The sequence below is a fragment of the Microtus ochrogaster genome, unplaced genomic scaffold (assembly GCF_000317375.1).
Source record: "Microtus ochrogaster isolate Prairie Vole_2 unplaced genomic scaffold, MicOch1.0 UNK45, whole genome shotgun sequence".
In the NCBI taxonomy this organism is placed as follows: Eukaryota; Metazoa; Chordata; class Mammalia; order Rodentia; family Cricetidae; genus Microtus; species Microtus ochrogaster.
In genome coordinates this window covers 936,343-951,944 of record NW_004949143.1, presented here as the reverse complement: position 1 = coordinate 951,944, position 15,602 = coordinate 936,343, and positions in this window count along the sequence as shown.

The following is a 15,602-nucleotide window of genomic DNA, read 5'->3' as shown; positions in this document are numbered from 1 at the left end:
GTTGACATGTCAGCTCCAAATTGGAAAGAAATAATACTTCATCATGCTTTCTTTGGGTCCTGTCTGGAGCCCTCCCCATGGGAAATTAGTGCCTGTCAGTGTGACTAATGCACCCACTCAGGTGTTTAAGGAAGAAGGGTCATATGGAACACAGTGAAACTCACAGGTAAAGAATCATCTGAAGGAAACAATTTTCAGCCTCCCCTAGGATGGGTAAAATAGCAGAGTGTGATACGAAAAACTGCCATTGACTGAAAAAGGTGGGCATTTTCTGCCAGCTTTCCCATATCTTCAAAGGTGCTGGATAATGTAGGACTTAAAAATATCTGCTTTAAACCAGTCATGCTAGTGCAAGCATATAATCCCAGCCTTTGGTTGTGTATCATGGTGTTTTTGAGGGAAGGAACTCCCAACGGTAAGAGTGGGGATTCTGAATCTTTTGCCTGCACTTAGGACCCTTTTCCTCATGTTGGACTGCCTCATCCAGGCTTGATATGAGGGTTTGTGATTTGTCTTATTGTATCTTGTTATACCATCTTTGTTGGTTATGCCTGTGAGGCCTGCACTTTTTTAAAGGGAAATTGTGCTGATATTTTGTTTGCAATCTAACAAAAAAAGCTTGCCTGAAGACCAGAGTGCAGAGCTAAGTCACTAGTTAGCCATAGAGGCCAGGCAGTGGTGGCACACACCTTTAATTCCAACATTCAAGAAGACAGAGGCAGATGGATCTCTGCGAGTTCAAAGCCACCCTACATTAGATTGAATCAGTCTAAAAGAGAAACAGAGCAAAGAGGTAGTGGCTCACACCTTTAATCCCAGCACTGAGGAGGTAAAGATGGGAAGTGATATGGCTGGGCAGAGTAATATAAAGTGGGAGGAGACAGGTATTTAGTCTGAGGATATGTAGAGACAGGATACCCAATTATGTCTGAGGATTTTGTAGAGGTAAGAACTAGTGGCTGGCTTCTCTGCTTCTCGGATCTTTCAGTTTTCAGCCCCTAATCTGACTCTGGGTTTTTATTATTAAGACCAATTAGAACCTGACCTACAGAAAATGGAGGAAGAGTGGGTTTGGGGGAGAGGGAGGTGGTAGAGGGACTGGAAGAAGTGGAGGGAGGTGAAACTATTCAGGATGTAATTTATGAGAGAAGAATAAAAGAAAAATCTCAGAGACTAAAACACAGCTCTAATAATTATTTTCTACAAATGATAATTTTGGAAAAGTTCTGTTCAAAGAATGCTAGAAACATGCATGACAACATTTAACTGTTGTCAAACAAAATTATGCAGTTGCTACATTCACCATATTTGATCATGATTAGTCCAGTTGACTTTCACTGGCATGTTCTGTATTACAGGATAAATGGAATTGTACTATTCATAATTTATGTCTTTTCAGCAAGTGGGCCATGAAAGAAATTCAGTCAGTTTTAATCTCCATTTTTTATTTAAAATGTATGAAATGGAACAAATTATAACTGAACAAGGTTGGAAATACTTCATATTATGTGATATATAGGTATCAATTCTTTGAAAGTTCATAAAATTCAGCATACTATTAAGGCACAAATAGCCAGTTTGATTGCAGTATATTTTAATACCCTAGAGGCAAATAAAAATGAAATGTCCCAAATATTTAATTAATGACTTAAAAAAAGAAGTACACACAGAATGATTAGAAGTTCAAGGCTAGCCACATAGCCTTGGATGTATGAAATTGTGTTTCAAAACACGAACAAAAAATAAAAAAGCATCTGCTACAAAATTCATAAAAATTCAAGGCAAATCTGGAAAGAAATAATACCAGGAGATAGTGTTCTTGCCTCACAAACTGTAATAGCTGCTTTTAAAGAACATTTATTATATAACGGTTTCTGTGAAATTCCCAGTTCCATGCATACCTTCTCCTTTTCTATCTGGGAACAAGGTAACACCATGATCTACAGTTATCAAGAGGAGGCATGAGACTTTCCTTTATCATTATATGTTTGTCGTATCCAGGAATTTGGGAAAATGTGAATTGGCATGTATTCAGTGTCCTCTCATGTTCACATGATGGAACCATAAGATGAAATCCATTTGAATCCCTGTGCACTTAGGTGCCTCCATAGTGTAGAAGAAAGCTTGTCAGTCTCACAGATGTATGTGCACAAAGAATATTTTCTTGTGTTGAGACTTCAAATCCCAGTTGGTGTTTATCTGTTAACAGTTACTTCACTTGATATACAACTAATATTTTTTTTCAATTAGACTTATTTAAACATTTTAGTTTCAAAATTTCAGTCCCTTCTTCTAACTAAGATCATATTGATTAATCTGATATTTATTAGTTTAGAGTTTATTTCTGTCATTTTCATATGTTTTATTATAAAAATGAATCTTTTTAAACATAGATAGGCAATAATGTACTTATTGATCTTCAACTTGCTTTCAATACTTAATAAAATTTAAAATGCCACAATAGCATTTGTAGGTATATCTTAATTTGGTCACCATATTCTGGAATTCTAAAATATGCATTTGACATAATTAATCAAACCACTATCATCTAAGCAGATGAAGAGGTTATTCCCCACTTGCCATTTGATTATTTGAACTGAAATGCACATCAATTAACATGAATTATTGTGCAAATGATGGAGGAGGGTCATCTGTCTATCTGTTGCTTTCTTTCTCCCAGCATTCTGTTCTGTCTACTCAGCCTATCTAAGCTGCTGTCCTATCAAAAGCCAAGGCAGTTTCTTTATTAACCAATGAAAGGAACACATAGACAAATGACCCTCCTCCATCATGCAAATACTCATCCTTTTTACTAAGAAGAAGATATGAACATTGGGCTAAAGTAGACCTGTAATGGATATTTTAATTTTTCATAAATATTGCCAAAATCATATTTAAAAATTACTAATTACTTTACCTTCTCATAAGCTTACAGATAGTTTTCATTCCTGAAATCTCAACAGAACACTCGCTTCTTTTCTTTGTGGAACATAGATTCTGTAAAAACAACATCCAAGAACCTGGGAGAGAGAGTAGATAGGAAGACCTCATGAGTGAAGACCATTCAGACAGAAACCATGTGGCAAAGCCAATATAGGAAATCCTCAGACTCCCGGCCACTTAGCCATGTGTCTGTAGTCTAATAAAATGGGGAACTAATAGAAGATTAAGTGGACACACAGTACAAGGATAGGGCTGAGAATTCTAAGCATCATATTTGTAATGAGGTCTCTGTGGCAGGCCAAGGCATTCCAGACACTCAACCTTCTTCAGGAATTTCTCCTACCTATTTGATGGATGTACCCATGTATAATCCTGAATAAGCAGCATCTCTCTAGTGACTCATAGGACTCTGCCCAGTATGTAGGACCTGGAAGATATCTTGGTTCCTACTGGAGACTGGCAATTAATTTCCCATGTTCAATGGAGCCACACGGAACCATACTATGTGAGAGAGTGAGTTTGCAAGTGATGACTGACAACTGAGTCATGCTAAGGATACCACAATGAGCAGTAACAAGTAAACTGGGACACTGGATGTAGAATGCCTGGAGTTAGTTATTTCACCTCTGCTGAGAAGGATTGACTATGGATATGGTTTGAAAAATGGCGTCATTTGCGTCTCTGCCTCAGACTGCTTCCTGTGGCTTCTGAGTTCTTGGCACACCTGGAGCTGTACAGCCACTCTGTGATTATGGCAGCTCACAGCTACTTGTCTAGGATAGAGAATTTGCAGTTGAAGGGAACTCACTAGAGATGGTATGGATTTCCTTGTTAAATTGATGGGGTTAAGTGGTATGCAATGCAGGAAGCATCATGCACTATCCTTTTTTTTTTGTTTGTTTGTTTTTGTTTTTGTTTTTCGAGACAGGGTTTCTCTGTAGCTTTGGAGCCTGTCCTGGAACTCCCTTGGTAGAGCACTATCCTTTTAAAAGCCTTTAAAACAGTGTTTGGGGTAAAGAAGAAGCATCCTCAATGATAGGCACAGTGATAATTTCCTTGGAAACTGAAGGTGACTGAGAGTGAACTGGGGGGTTTCTTCATTAAGGCTGAAGACCCAGCTGTTTGGAAAGCTCCACATTTTGAATTAGGGAAATGAACCCTTTGGTGACTTACCAAATATATCCTCATATTATTCATTGGGACATGTGCTTGTAACCTACATGGCAATGGGACTTTCTGAACAGCAAAATAACTTAATTTTATTAAATTAAATTTATTGCTATGAGTGTTAACAATGAAAAATCAGAGAGAATTCAAGTAATAATGAAGCTCAGTGTCTTAGGAAGTCAGTCAGGTCAAGGCCTAAATTATCTTCCCTAGAGAAATAATAAAGGACTTAATTAAATGGAGATGGAAAGAATAATAAAAAGAATCAATAAAATAAAGAGTTGAGCTTTTGAAAAGAAAAACAAACTTGATAAATCCTTAAAAACTAAAAAAGGAAAGTGTACATCCTTAAAAACTAAAAAGAAAGGTATACATTAGTAAAATTAGAGATTAAAGGGGAACAGTACAACAAATACCAGTGAAACTCATAGGATTATTCGAGAACACTTTGCAACCTGTATTATCAAACACATAAAACATCTAGAAGAAAACACATGCATTTCTTGACACACAAAGATCTATCAAAATTAAATCAAGGGGTTATAAAAATTTAAGCAAATCTATTACAGAGAATGAGGTTGAAGAAGTAATTAAGAGTTCCCTAGCAAAAAATCACTTTGGATGGGTGAACCTACTGCAGAAGTCTACCATAACTTCTAAGGAGAAATTACATCAATCCTTCAATATTACCCCATAAAACTGAAATGTAAAGAATGACACAAAATTCATTCTGAAAAGCCATTATGACCCTGATACTGAAAACACACAGAGATACAACAAACAAAACTATGGACCAATTTCCTGATGACCATGGCTACAAATTTTTAACTAAAATTTCTGAAAATGAAACAAATTTCATGAAATACATGTGTGAAAATGTCATAATGACATCCATTATTTTACATGATGTGTGTACAGTATTTTAAAAAAGAGTAATCTCGAGTCTGAAGTTAATAGAATCTCTTTGTCATGCTGTATTTGTACATGAAATCATGAATGGCATTTAAATATATATTGGTACTACTAGTCACTGCATTTAGCCCAATTACAAAGAGCAAGACAGCTAACTATACTCATTAGAATTTAGAAGAAACAAGGACAAGAAAACCAAGAAAAATTTCTCCTGTTAGTCTCTCATCTACCATTAGCATACATTTTGCTACTCAATGTTATATACTACAGTTATACAATAACAACTATTACATTCATTTTCATAGTGTGATGATTTTGTTGTCAATTTAACACAACTTAAAATCACTTAGGCATAGGGAACATTAATTAGAAATAACCTTAATTCAGATTAGTCTGTGGCCATGTCCTTGACATATTGTCTTGATTGATGATTAGGAGGGCCCAATCCACTGTGGGCAGAACCATCCCTAGCTTGGGCTGTATAAGAAAACTAACTGAGCATGTGCCAGCTAGTCAGCATTCTTCCACAATTTTTTATGCCGTTCCTGCTTGAGTTCCTGCCCTGACTTGCCTCAGTGAAGGAGTAACCTGGAAGTGTAAACTGAATAAACCCTTTCTTCCCTAAATTGTAATCTAAAACACATTTTAAGTAAATAATCTCTGTAGAGTAGTAACTCTCAGGTCCTTCATTTTGTTGTTTTCATATAGATTTGTACATATAGTCATCATCATTTGTTTTTAGTGTGGGACAATTCTGTATTCTGTCAATTATGTTTTAAATAAACGCTGTTTGGCCAGTAGCCAGGCAGGAAGTATAGGCAGGAAGTATAGACGGGAAGCAGAGGTGGGTCAATGAGAACAGAAAAATTCTGAGAAGAAAGAAGCTCTCTCCTCAGTCCTGCCCAGACACAGGAGTCAGGAGATGTGACCTGCCCTGCCAAAAAAGGTACTGAGCCATGTGGCTAACACAGATAAGAATATTGGGTTAATATAAGTTAGAAGAGTTAATTAAGAAGCCTGAGCTAATGGGCCAATCAGTTTATAACCAATGCAGACCTTTGGGACCTAAAGGGCTATGGGAACTGGGCAGGACAGAAACCCCAACAAGCAGGTCCTCCTGTTACATGTGTTGGAAGTGTGTGTGTGTGTGTGTGTGTGTGTGTGTGTGTGTGTGTGGGCACCTGGCAAGGTATCCATGTGGAAGCCAGGTGTCAAATTTCAGAAACCCCAACAAGCAGGTCCTCCTGTTACATGTGTTGTGTGTGTGTGTGTGTGTGTGTGTGTGTGTGTGTGTGTGTGTGTGGGCACCTGGCAAGGTATCCATGTGGAAGCCAGGTGTCAAATTTCAGAACATGATTCTCTCCTGCCTTATTTTGGAGGCAGGGTCATTTTTGCTGTTTTTGTCACCATGCATACAACATAATACTTTTGCCATGAGCTCCTGAGTACTTCTTACCACTCATCTCTCTGTAGGAGTGCTGGAATTACAAATATGAGTCACTTCATCTGGAGGCATTCATCCAGGGACCAAGCACTGGTGATCAGGCTGGCCTGCATGGCAAGTGCTTTTACCTGATGAGCCATCTCCTAGACCTCTCTACAACTTCCCTTTCATCTTCCAGGAGGACTTTCTTTAACATTTGTTGTAATACAAATTTGATTGATTCAAAATAGTATTTCATTTTAGTCTATAAATTTATTTTCCTGGATATTGAATTGTCCATTGATAACTTTATTCTCTTTTAGTAATGAAAGATATGGATAATCTCTGCCTTTTATTGTTTTTCACAGGAAATCTGCAGTTGTCTTGATTTCCTTTCCCATTCCTATATTTGTAAAGCATGTTTATTCCTCTAGCTACTTTCAAGATGTTTCTCTTTACACCTATCACTGGTTTAATTATTGTTTCATGTGTTTTTATTCATGTGTCTTTTCTGTAGTGTTCTTCTGGGTCTTCGGCTATGTGAGTTTACAGTATCCATCATACTTACATAGTTTTTCATTTAGCATTTCTTCACATGTTTATCCCTCTCCTAAATTTCTTTTCCCTCAGGGATCTCTGAGTTAGACCTCTAGAAGTCCTGCTGTATCTTACTAATGGTTTTAATTATTTCCAGTGTTTTAAAGTTTTATTTTTATATTACATATGGCCTGGAAAGATCTCTTGTAACTTCAAAATCGCTAATCTTTTTCTCTCATATCTAATCTGTCATTAAAACATATATTGTATTTTTATATTAGAAGTTTATTTTTATAATTCAAATATTATTTGGGTTTTCCTGTCATTATTTTGTATATATGGTTTTTGGTTATATTTAAATAGATAGATTTAAGCCTTAATAGTTGTTTAATTATCTCTATGTACTGTCTTCTTGCTGTCTCCTTGGTATATCAGTGATAGTAACTTGCTGTCCCACTTATTTGAAGACCTGGTACCTTTTATACGGTGCCCAGTGTTGTGAGTCTTACTTTTATTTTTTATCTCTACAAACAGCTATGCTTATGCTTTATTTAAAGACACAGCTAAGTTGCTTGGAAATTTTATGACCTTCTTGATTCTTTCTTTAAGTTTTATTATGTGTGACCAGAGCAGTTTTTGATCTGTAGTCAATATTGCTTCATCAGTACAACAAAAACCTTTTGTGTACTCTAATCCAGTACCCTATCAATTATGAGGTTTTGCACTTTAGCTGCTGATAACTGTCTCTAACACTCCAAGAGTTGAGATTTCTGTGTAATTTATAATGTCAAACTGTAGGCTCCATCCACCTGAAATTTTTAACACTCCAAGCTCCATGTTTTCAACTCAAGGATAAATCAGACTCCAGCACTATGCAATGTGAGCTGGAATCTCCTTTCAGGTAACAATCTGGAGGTAATTGTAAGGCTTGCCTTTCTTGCTTTCTATCAATTGGAAATCATCCCTTTTTGACTGCTGAATATTCAATATACTGAAAAGTGTTTCATGTTCTTTGTCTAATTTCTTTAGTTGCTTAAGATAAGTTAAAAGTTCAGTTCTCATTACTTCATATTAGTGAGAGCAGAAGTTTTATACTTCCAATTTTAAAATCTATCCACATTTTTGACAAATGACAAAGCATTTCAAATCTATTTATATTAAAACGATGAATAAAATACCCAAGGGGAGAGAGTTAATAGTGCATAATGCCCTTGCCAAAGGCCTGAGTTTGTTTACCAGAGGTCTGATGCTCTCTTCTAGATTCCAAGCACTGCATACATGTATACCCACCTATATACACACAATTAGCAATAAAATAAAATACTGACTTAGATCCATGCTATTTTTGTGCCTCAGGAAATTTCTCATTACCATATTAAATTTTCCCTCATAAAATATCCTTTTTGTGAACACTTAATTTTACACCTAGATTTTTCTCCAAAACCCATGAATCCCTGGATTTCACCAAATTCTTTCATCCAGAAATGTTTACATGAATTTTCTTATAGCAATTGCAGGCATAAAACATATCTCTTTAAAATAGAATAATAACTATTTTTATTATTATTATTGCATTAAATGTGGATTGAACCATCATTTTATATTCATCCAAAATTTTCTCTTTGTGAAATAAAATTTGTTTTTATTTGGTGCGGGAGAATTGTTTGTAATCTGTCAATCATGTTTTAAATAAAACGCTGATTGGCCAGGCAAGAAATATAGGCGGGAAAACCAGACAGGAAGTAGAAATGATGTGATGAAAACAGGAGAATTCTGGGAAGGAGGAAGTTGATTCCTCCCACTCCTGCCCAGACCACCAAAGCAGCAGGATGTGTTCTGCCCCACTGAAAAAAGGTACTGAGCCACATGGCTAACATAGTTCAGAAAAATGGGTTAATCAAGATGTGAGAGTTAGCCAGTGAGAGGCTAGAGCTAATGGGCCAATAAGCTTATAAATTATGGAGACCTATGTGTGATTTTCTTTGGGGCTAAACATCTGGAGTATTGGGTGGGACAGAAACCCCAACAAACAAGCAGGCCTGGCCCCCACTCATGTTACATTTATTGTTTCTTGTTCTTGTTATTTTGTTGTGTATTTTCTGTATGTGTAAATGATTTTCTGGATAATTGATACTTTTAAATAACTAAGCATTACTAGAAGATAATATTTATTACCTATATGGTTAACACTATATGCTTAACTCTTTAAGAAAGCTCCTGTGCCATCTATACTTTTCTCTTTATATACACTCTCCTGAAATTTGACCTCTGTTCTGCATCCATCACTTCTCAATGACCCTCTTTGTAAAATTTCACCTTCTCTAATATTTTCAAAGAACCCAGTTTTGGTTCCACAAGTATTAATTTCATTTATAATTTTAAATTTTTGCTCACATCTTTTCTTATACATACCTTTTTCTTTTTTATCCTTGGCCTTGCCTTACATTTCTTGCTACAGTTTCATAAAAAGAAGCTTAAACTGTTGATTTATTTTCTTTCTAATATAAGCTTATGAGCTTGTATGTAATTCACAAATTATGATACACTGTATTATTTTTGATATGTGAAAAGGGGATCATGTATCCCAGTGCTGTATTTCAATTCTCTATGTAGTAGAAGATGATCTTGAACCTATAGTCCTCCCTGCCTCTTTCTCTGGAGTGATGGAATTATAGTCTCATGCAGTGGTGAGATGTGAACCCAGGACATGGTGCATGCAAGGCAAGCATTCTATCAACAGAGCTACCCCTTCTGCTTCTGATAGATATGCTGCATCTTAAATTTAATTTAATTGAAAATACTTTCTAATGTCCTGAATTCTGAAAGATGTAGTCATTAAAAGGTGTTGGATAGTTTCTATGTTACCTAGCATTATGCTATTGTGACAAAATATGCAAGCAAAACAAATGAAAGAATGAGAATTTTTTTGCTTATGGTTTCAGTCCATCATAGTAGGGAAGACTAGCAGATAAGATTGGGTCACTCATCATCATACAGGAAGGAAGCAAACAAAAAAGAGGCTTATTCTAGTGAAGTTACTTTTTTACTACCTTTAGTTCTATCTAAAAATTGTCAGACTACGAAATTGTGTCAACTCCTTTCAGAGTTGGTAAACCTTCTACTTCTCTGAGGTATACTTTTCTAATATCCTTGGTACTTCTAAATCCAGCTGGGAAAAATTGATCAACAAAGACTAAAAATATTTGGAGAGTTAGAAATATGTTACATTATTTTAAAAAATTAATTCAATTGTGGCTAGAGGTTATATTGATTTATTATGTTTTATGTTGAGATTGCATAACAATACTGACTTCCTAATTTAAAGTGAATTTTTAAAGCTTATTCTTCTCTAATACGATACATCCTGACCATAACCCCCTCAGGTGTTCCCCCCCACTCCTGGCCCTCCCCCATATCTACTCCTTCAGTTCCCTTGAAAAAAAGAACAAGACTCCTAGAATTGTCAACCAAACATGACCTATGAGTTACAATAAGACTAAGCACAAGCCCTCATATGAAGGCTGGAGGAGGCAACTGTCCTCCACGGGGGAAAAACGGTCCCAAGAGCAGGCAAAAGAGACGCAGACAACAACAACAGCAACAAATTGTTTGGTTCAATCTTGAACCTTTGCTTTTCTATCCAAATTATGAAAAGCTCAGTGAGATTTTGATAAAATTGGAAATAAATACAGAGGAAATACTTAAAAAAAGAATGAAAAAGAAATTTATTAGTTTGCCATTCTGGAAGTCAAAAATTCCCAAATCAGTGTCCAGCATCTGATTATTTTTAGATCATATTTATATGAATTTAACTGATATTTTCAAAGAAACAGGTTCAGTATTTTTTTTAGTTTTCACTATTTATTTTCTTATTTTAGTTCCATTGATTTATTTTATTGTTTTTATTTACTTCTTGACTTGCTTTGGTTTTTAATCAAATAAGAATAAGATCTTGAATTAATAACTTGATATGCTTCTCATTTATTAATGTAAATATTTAGTACTATAATATTATTTGATATAAATATTAACTGCTATCATGTTTTTCTCTGATCACTGCCTTAGCTTAATTCCAAGTTGAAACATTTAAATTTTACCAGGTTAATAAATTTTTATTTTCTTGAGAATTTCTCATCAACTCTTTACATCAATTTCCAAATGATTTCATATCTTCTTATTGAACTTGTCAGTTTTTGATTTCTAATTTAGCTTTAAATATTCAGAAAATATATTGTGATTAAGAGAAATTTTTGAGCATTTGTTGATATATTTGTTTTGGTAACTACCCTACTTTTTAGGATAACTACATTTTTTTTCACAGAATGTTCTTTTTTTAAAAAAAAATCAAGCTTTTTTTTTTCATTTTACATACCAATCTCAGTTCCCATTCCCTCCCTTTCTCCCATCCCCTTCACCTACCTCCCAACCCCATCATCTTGTTATAGGTTCAGCTATGCTTGCATACATGGTGCTTTGTGCCACTTGGTGCCTTTTCTAATATCAGTGAGATTGCCTTTTTTAGTTTATTTCTCCTCTTATATCTAATTTGTGATAATATTCCTGTGTAAACAACTCAAGCTGAACCTAATTCTTGATAAGATTCTTTTTGCACATCCCCTCTTATCAATGACAAAAGATGGGACAACACAAAATAAAAAACTAGAATTGCTTTCACATCACACTTTGGGATTGTTCTTCTTGTCTGAGCATACAAATGGCATTGTGTTCCAAAACACTTGAAAGCAATGTTAATTACTTTTTTATTGATTTTATTGAGCTATACATTTTTCTCTGCTCCCCTCCCTGCTTCTCCCCTCTTCTTCTACCCTCCCCCAAGGTCCCCATGCTCCCAATTTACTCAGGAGGTTTTGTCTTTTTCTACTTCCCATGTAGATTAGATCCATGTAAATCTCTCTTAGTGTCCTCATTGTTGTCTAGGTTCTCTGGGATTGTAGTTTGTAGGCTGGCTTTCTTTATTTTATGTTTAAAAACCACCTATGAGTGAGTACATGTGATAATTGTCCTTCCGTGTCTGGGTTACCTTACTCAAAATAATGTTCTCTAGCTCCATCCATTTTCCTGCAAAATTCAAGCTGTTGTTATGTTTTTCTGCTGTGTAGTACTCCATTGTGTAAATGTACCACATTTTCCTTATCTGTTCTTTGGTCGAGAGGCATTTAGCAGTGTTAATTATATGCCACTTGAGTAGAGTTTTACATATAGCCATTAAATCTAGTCCAACATTTGTATTATCCAAATCTCTTAGACCTTTACTAATTTTTTCCTCTTAATTAGTCACTCTCTATTTTGAGTTTGATGAATTTTTTGGTATATATTCATATTTTACATTATGTTGTTTAATAAATATAAAGTTTGGAAGCTTAAATCTTTGTGGTATACTAAACATGTTAGTATTAATACCCTCATTTTGAATAATACTTTATACCACAAGCATACTTCAAATGAATATTCAAAATGAATACTTTGAGTAATAATTTTATGATGTATTTTTGCATGTTTCCTCTCAGATTTTCTTTATGTATTCTTTATATATTAGACACATCTTTAAATACATGAATAGTTGTGCTTGCATGGCTTCCTGAAACGATCTGTGTGATGTTTTTCTTTGTGAGTTAACTAGAATAAAGTGATTTTATTTACCAAAAATATATAAGAACATACAGGACTATTTGGATTTTCTTCTGATTTACAACAACCTTTGTGCAAAAAAGATAAATATCACAGATGCTAATAGGTTCATTTATTTAAACACTTAATCTCCAGTTTCTGATGCTGTTTGGGAAAGCTAAGAAACCTTTAGGAGTGGAGGAAGTATGTCACTGGAGATGCACATTGAGAGTTTGTAGTTTCATCTTACTTCCTGTTCTCTCTTTCTTTACTTCCTATACTGATAAAATGTGACCAGTCACTGGCCTTATCTTAGCACTTTCCTTTGTGCCTTCCCCATCATAATGCACTATTCCTCTTAAGCTATAAGATAAAAAGGTTCTCTTTTCTATTAGTTGTTCGTGGCTATGGCATTGTATCACAAGAAAAGAAAAGCAACTAATATGGTGGGTACATGTGAAGGTATTTCTGGAGAAGGTTAATATTTGTGTTTATAGACTTATTAAAACATCAACATATATAAGCAGTAGCCAATCCACGGAGGTCCCACATTGACCAAAAATTTCATCAGAAGACTACAGAATTCTATTTTTTTTCATGAGCAAATGAATATCTTCTGCCATCAGAAGTTAGTTTCTTTATGTTTCAGACTTCAGATTTGGATCAAGACTTACACCATTAGCCCCACTACTTCTCAAATCTTCAGTTTAGAAAAAAAAAACTACACCATTGAATTTTCTCAGCCCTCAGCCTGCTTAAGGAAGATTATTTGACTTTTAACATCCCACAATAACAATAGTAAGTGTCTCTCTCCCTCTAACCCTTCCTTCCTGGCTCCCCCTTCCCCGTGTGTGTGTGTGTGTGTGTGTGTGTGTGTGTGTGTGTGTGTGAATATGTGTGTGTGCTCATGTGTGTTTATTTCTGGTCATTTCTGTTTCTCCCAAAAACCAATACAGAGACTTTACATGATCTGCCTGGCTCCCCCTCTGATCCTCCAACACTTCTAATTTATTTATTGTAAACTATCATCGAGTCCAGCCATTATGCTCCATTCTGTATTTCTTTTGACAGAAGCCATTACCTTGCCTCAGGGTACTTGAATTTTTAGTTTCCCATGCCAGGGACGCTCTTTCCCTAGAATTCATGTAACACACTTGTTCATATTATTCATGATTCAGTCCTCCAGTGGATCCTTCGCTGAACTTTCAAAATACAGCGGCCTACCCAACTCCTTACTTTCATTTATACAGAGGTCCTGACACCTAGAAGGAGCTCAGTGTATAGCTTTTAAATGACAAAAATAAAAATTTTGTTGGAAAAAAAGCATATGAGAAATGAGGCAAATCTGTGGCAAGGATTTCAAGATATCAGGCTAGCCTTGTGCACTTCCTCCACTAAGAGCCTGAGGCCTGTCTGTAGGGATGTTCAGGCTGACATTAGTGTCACTCTTCCTCTTCAGAAGACTCCTCAGAAAGATCATGGTGAAATGAGAAGGGAGCTAATTTTCTTTGAAATGCAGTATTACTTATTACATAAAAGTCTTTTTATCAAAATGCAATTAGAAATCTATTCAGACTTAAAAACTCCAGATTCGCCTCTAGAGTTTAAGGTGAGTGATGTAGGAGGGTCATCTGTCTATGTGTTACTTTCATTGGTTAATAAAAGAAACTGCCTTGGCCTTTTGATAGGCCAGACTTTATGTGGGTGGAGTAGACAGAACAGAATTCTGGGAGGAAGAAAGCAGAGTCAGGCAGGTGCCATGACTCTCCTCTCCAAGACAGATGGTGGCTAGACTCATGCTGGTAAGCCACAGTCAAGTGGCGATGCATATTAATAGAAATGGGTTAATCAAGATGTGAGAGTTAGCCAGTAAGAGGCTAGAGCTAATGGGCCAGGCAGTGTTTAAATGAATACAGTTTCTGTGTAATTATTTTGGGTAAAGCTAGCCGGGAGCTAGGTGAGATAGACAAAGATGAAGAGGCATCTCTATTTCGACTCTTCTTAGACAGCTAAAGCAGAATGCCGTGATAATTCCAAATGATAATCACAACTTCAGCACATTTATTTTTTCCCATTCCTCACAAATCTTGCAAGTCACACAAAGGGTCAGCTACTCTCCTGTTATAGCATTTGATTATAATTGGCTATTATTCTTGGATAGTGTAAATATCTGTGAGAGCATGGAAAATAATGTCATTTGTCAAACCTCCAAAATCCTTGTAAAAGCTTCTTTCTCTGAGAATCAGCCCCAGGAAAAGGCTTTGGCTGGACCCGGCTTGTGATGATACACTGTGTACTCAGTAACATTTTTGGTACCTTGTCCCTGAAGTTGTTTCATTCTTCAATTACATTTTTTGGGCCTCAGTTTAATGTCCAGAATAAGTCCTGGAAGTAACTGCATGTCTCTTGTTCTGGTGACCTAAACATGCTTCACTATTCTTCTACCTATTCCAGGGCATTTCTGAGTCTTGGTAAACTAAAGCACAATAAACAACTTGAGAGCTGTTGTGTTATCATATATATGCCATTGTGTGTTTTCCACAATATTATGTAATTATTAGACACATGTAGCTGACTTATTTTAGGGCTCTACATGAATAGCTGGGGCATAGTTCAAATGCACTCAGGAAAGGAATGACAGATCTGAATGAACAGAAAGATAAACATTTTCCTGCATGTCTTTCTTGTCTTACACATCTCAGACCTGGAGGCCCACAGGAAAGTGCATCTAATACATGTGTTCAAACAACTAATGGGAGGTTCAAAGGTAGACCATGTTATGAGCTGAATATGTTACAAAATACAAAAATTGAAGTTGTAGCAACAAGAACCACAGAGTATGACTATCCTTAGAGAGAAATAATCAAGTTACAGTGGGAATGTAATTCTGTGACAGAATACTCACCACGAGTTTGGTTAGAGAGGGGGAGGGAGGGAAGGAAGAAGAAGAAGAAGAAGAAGAAGAAGAAGAAGAAGAAGAAGAAGAAGAAGA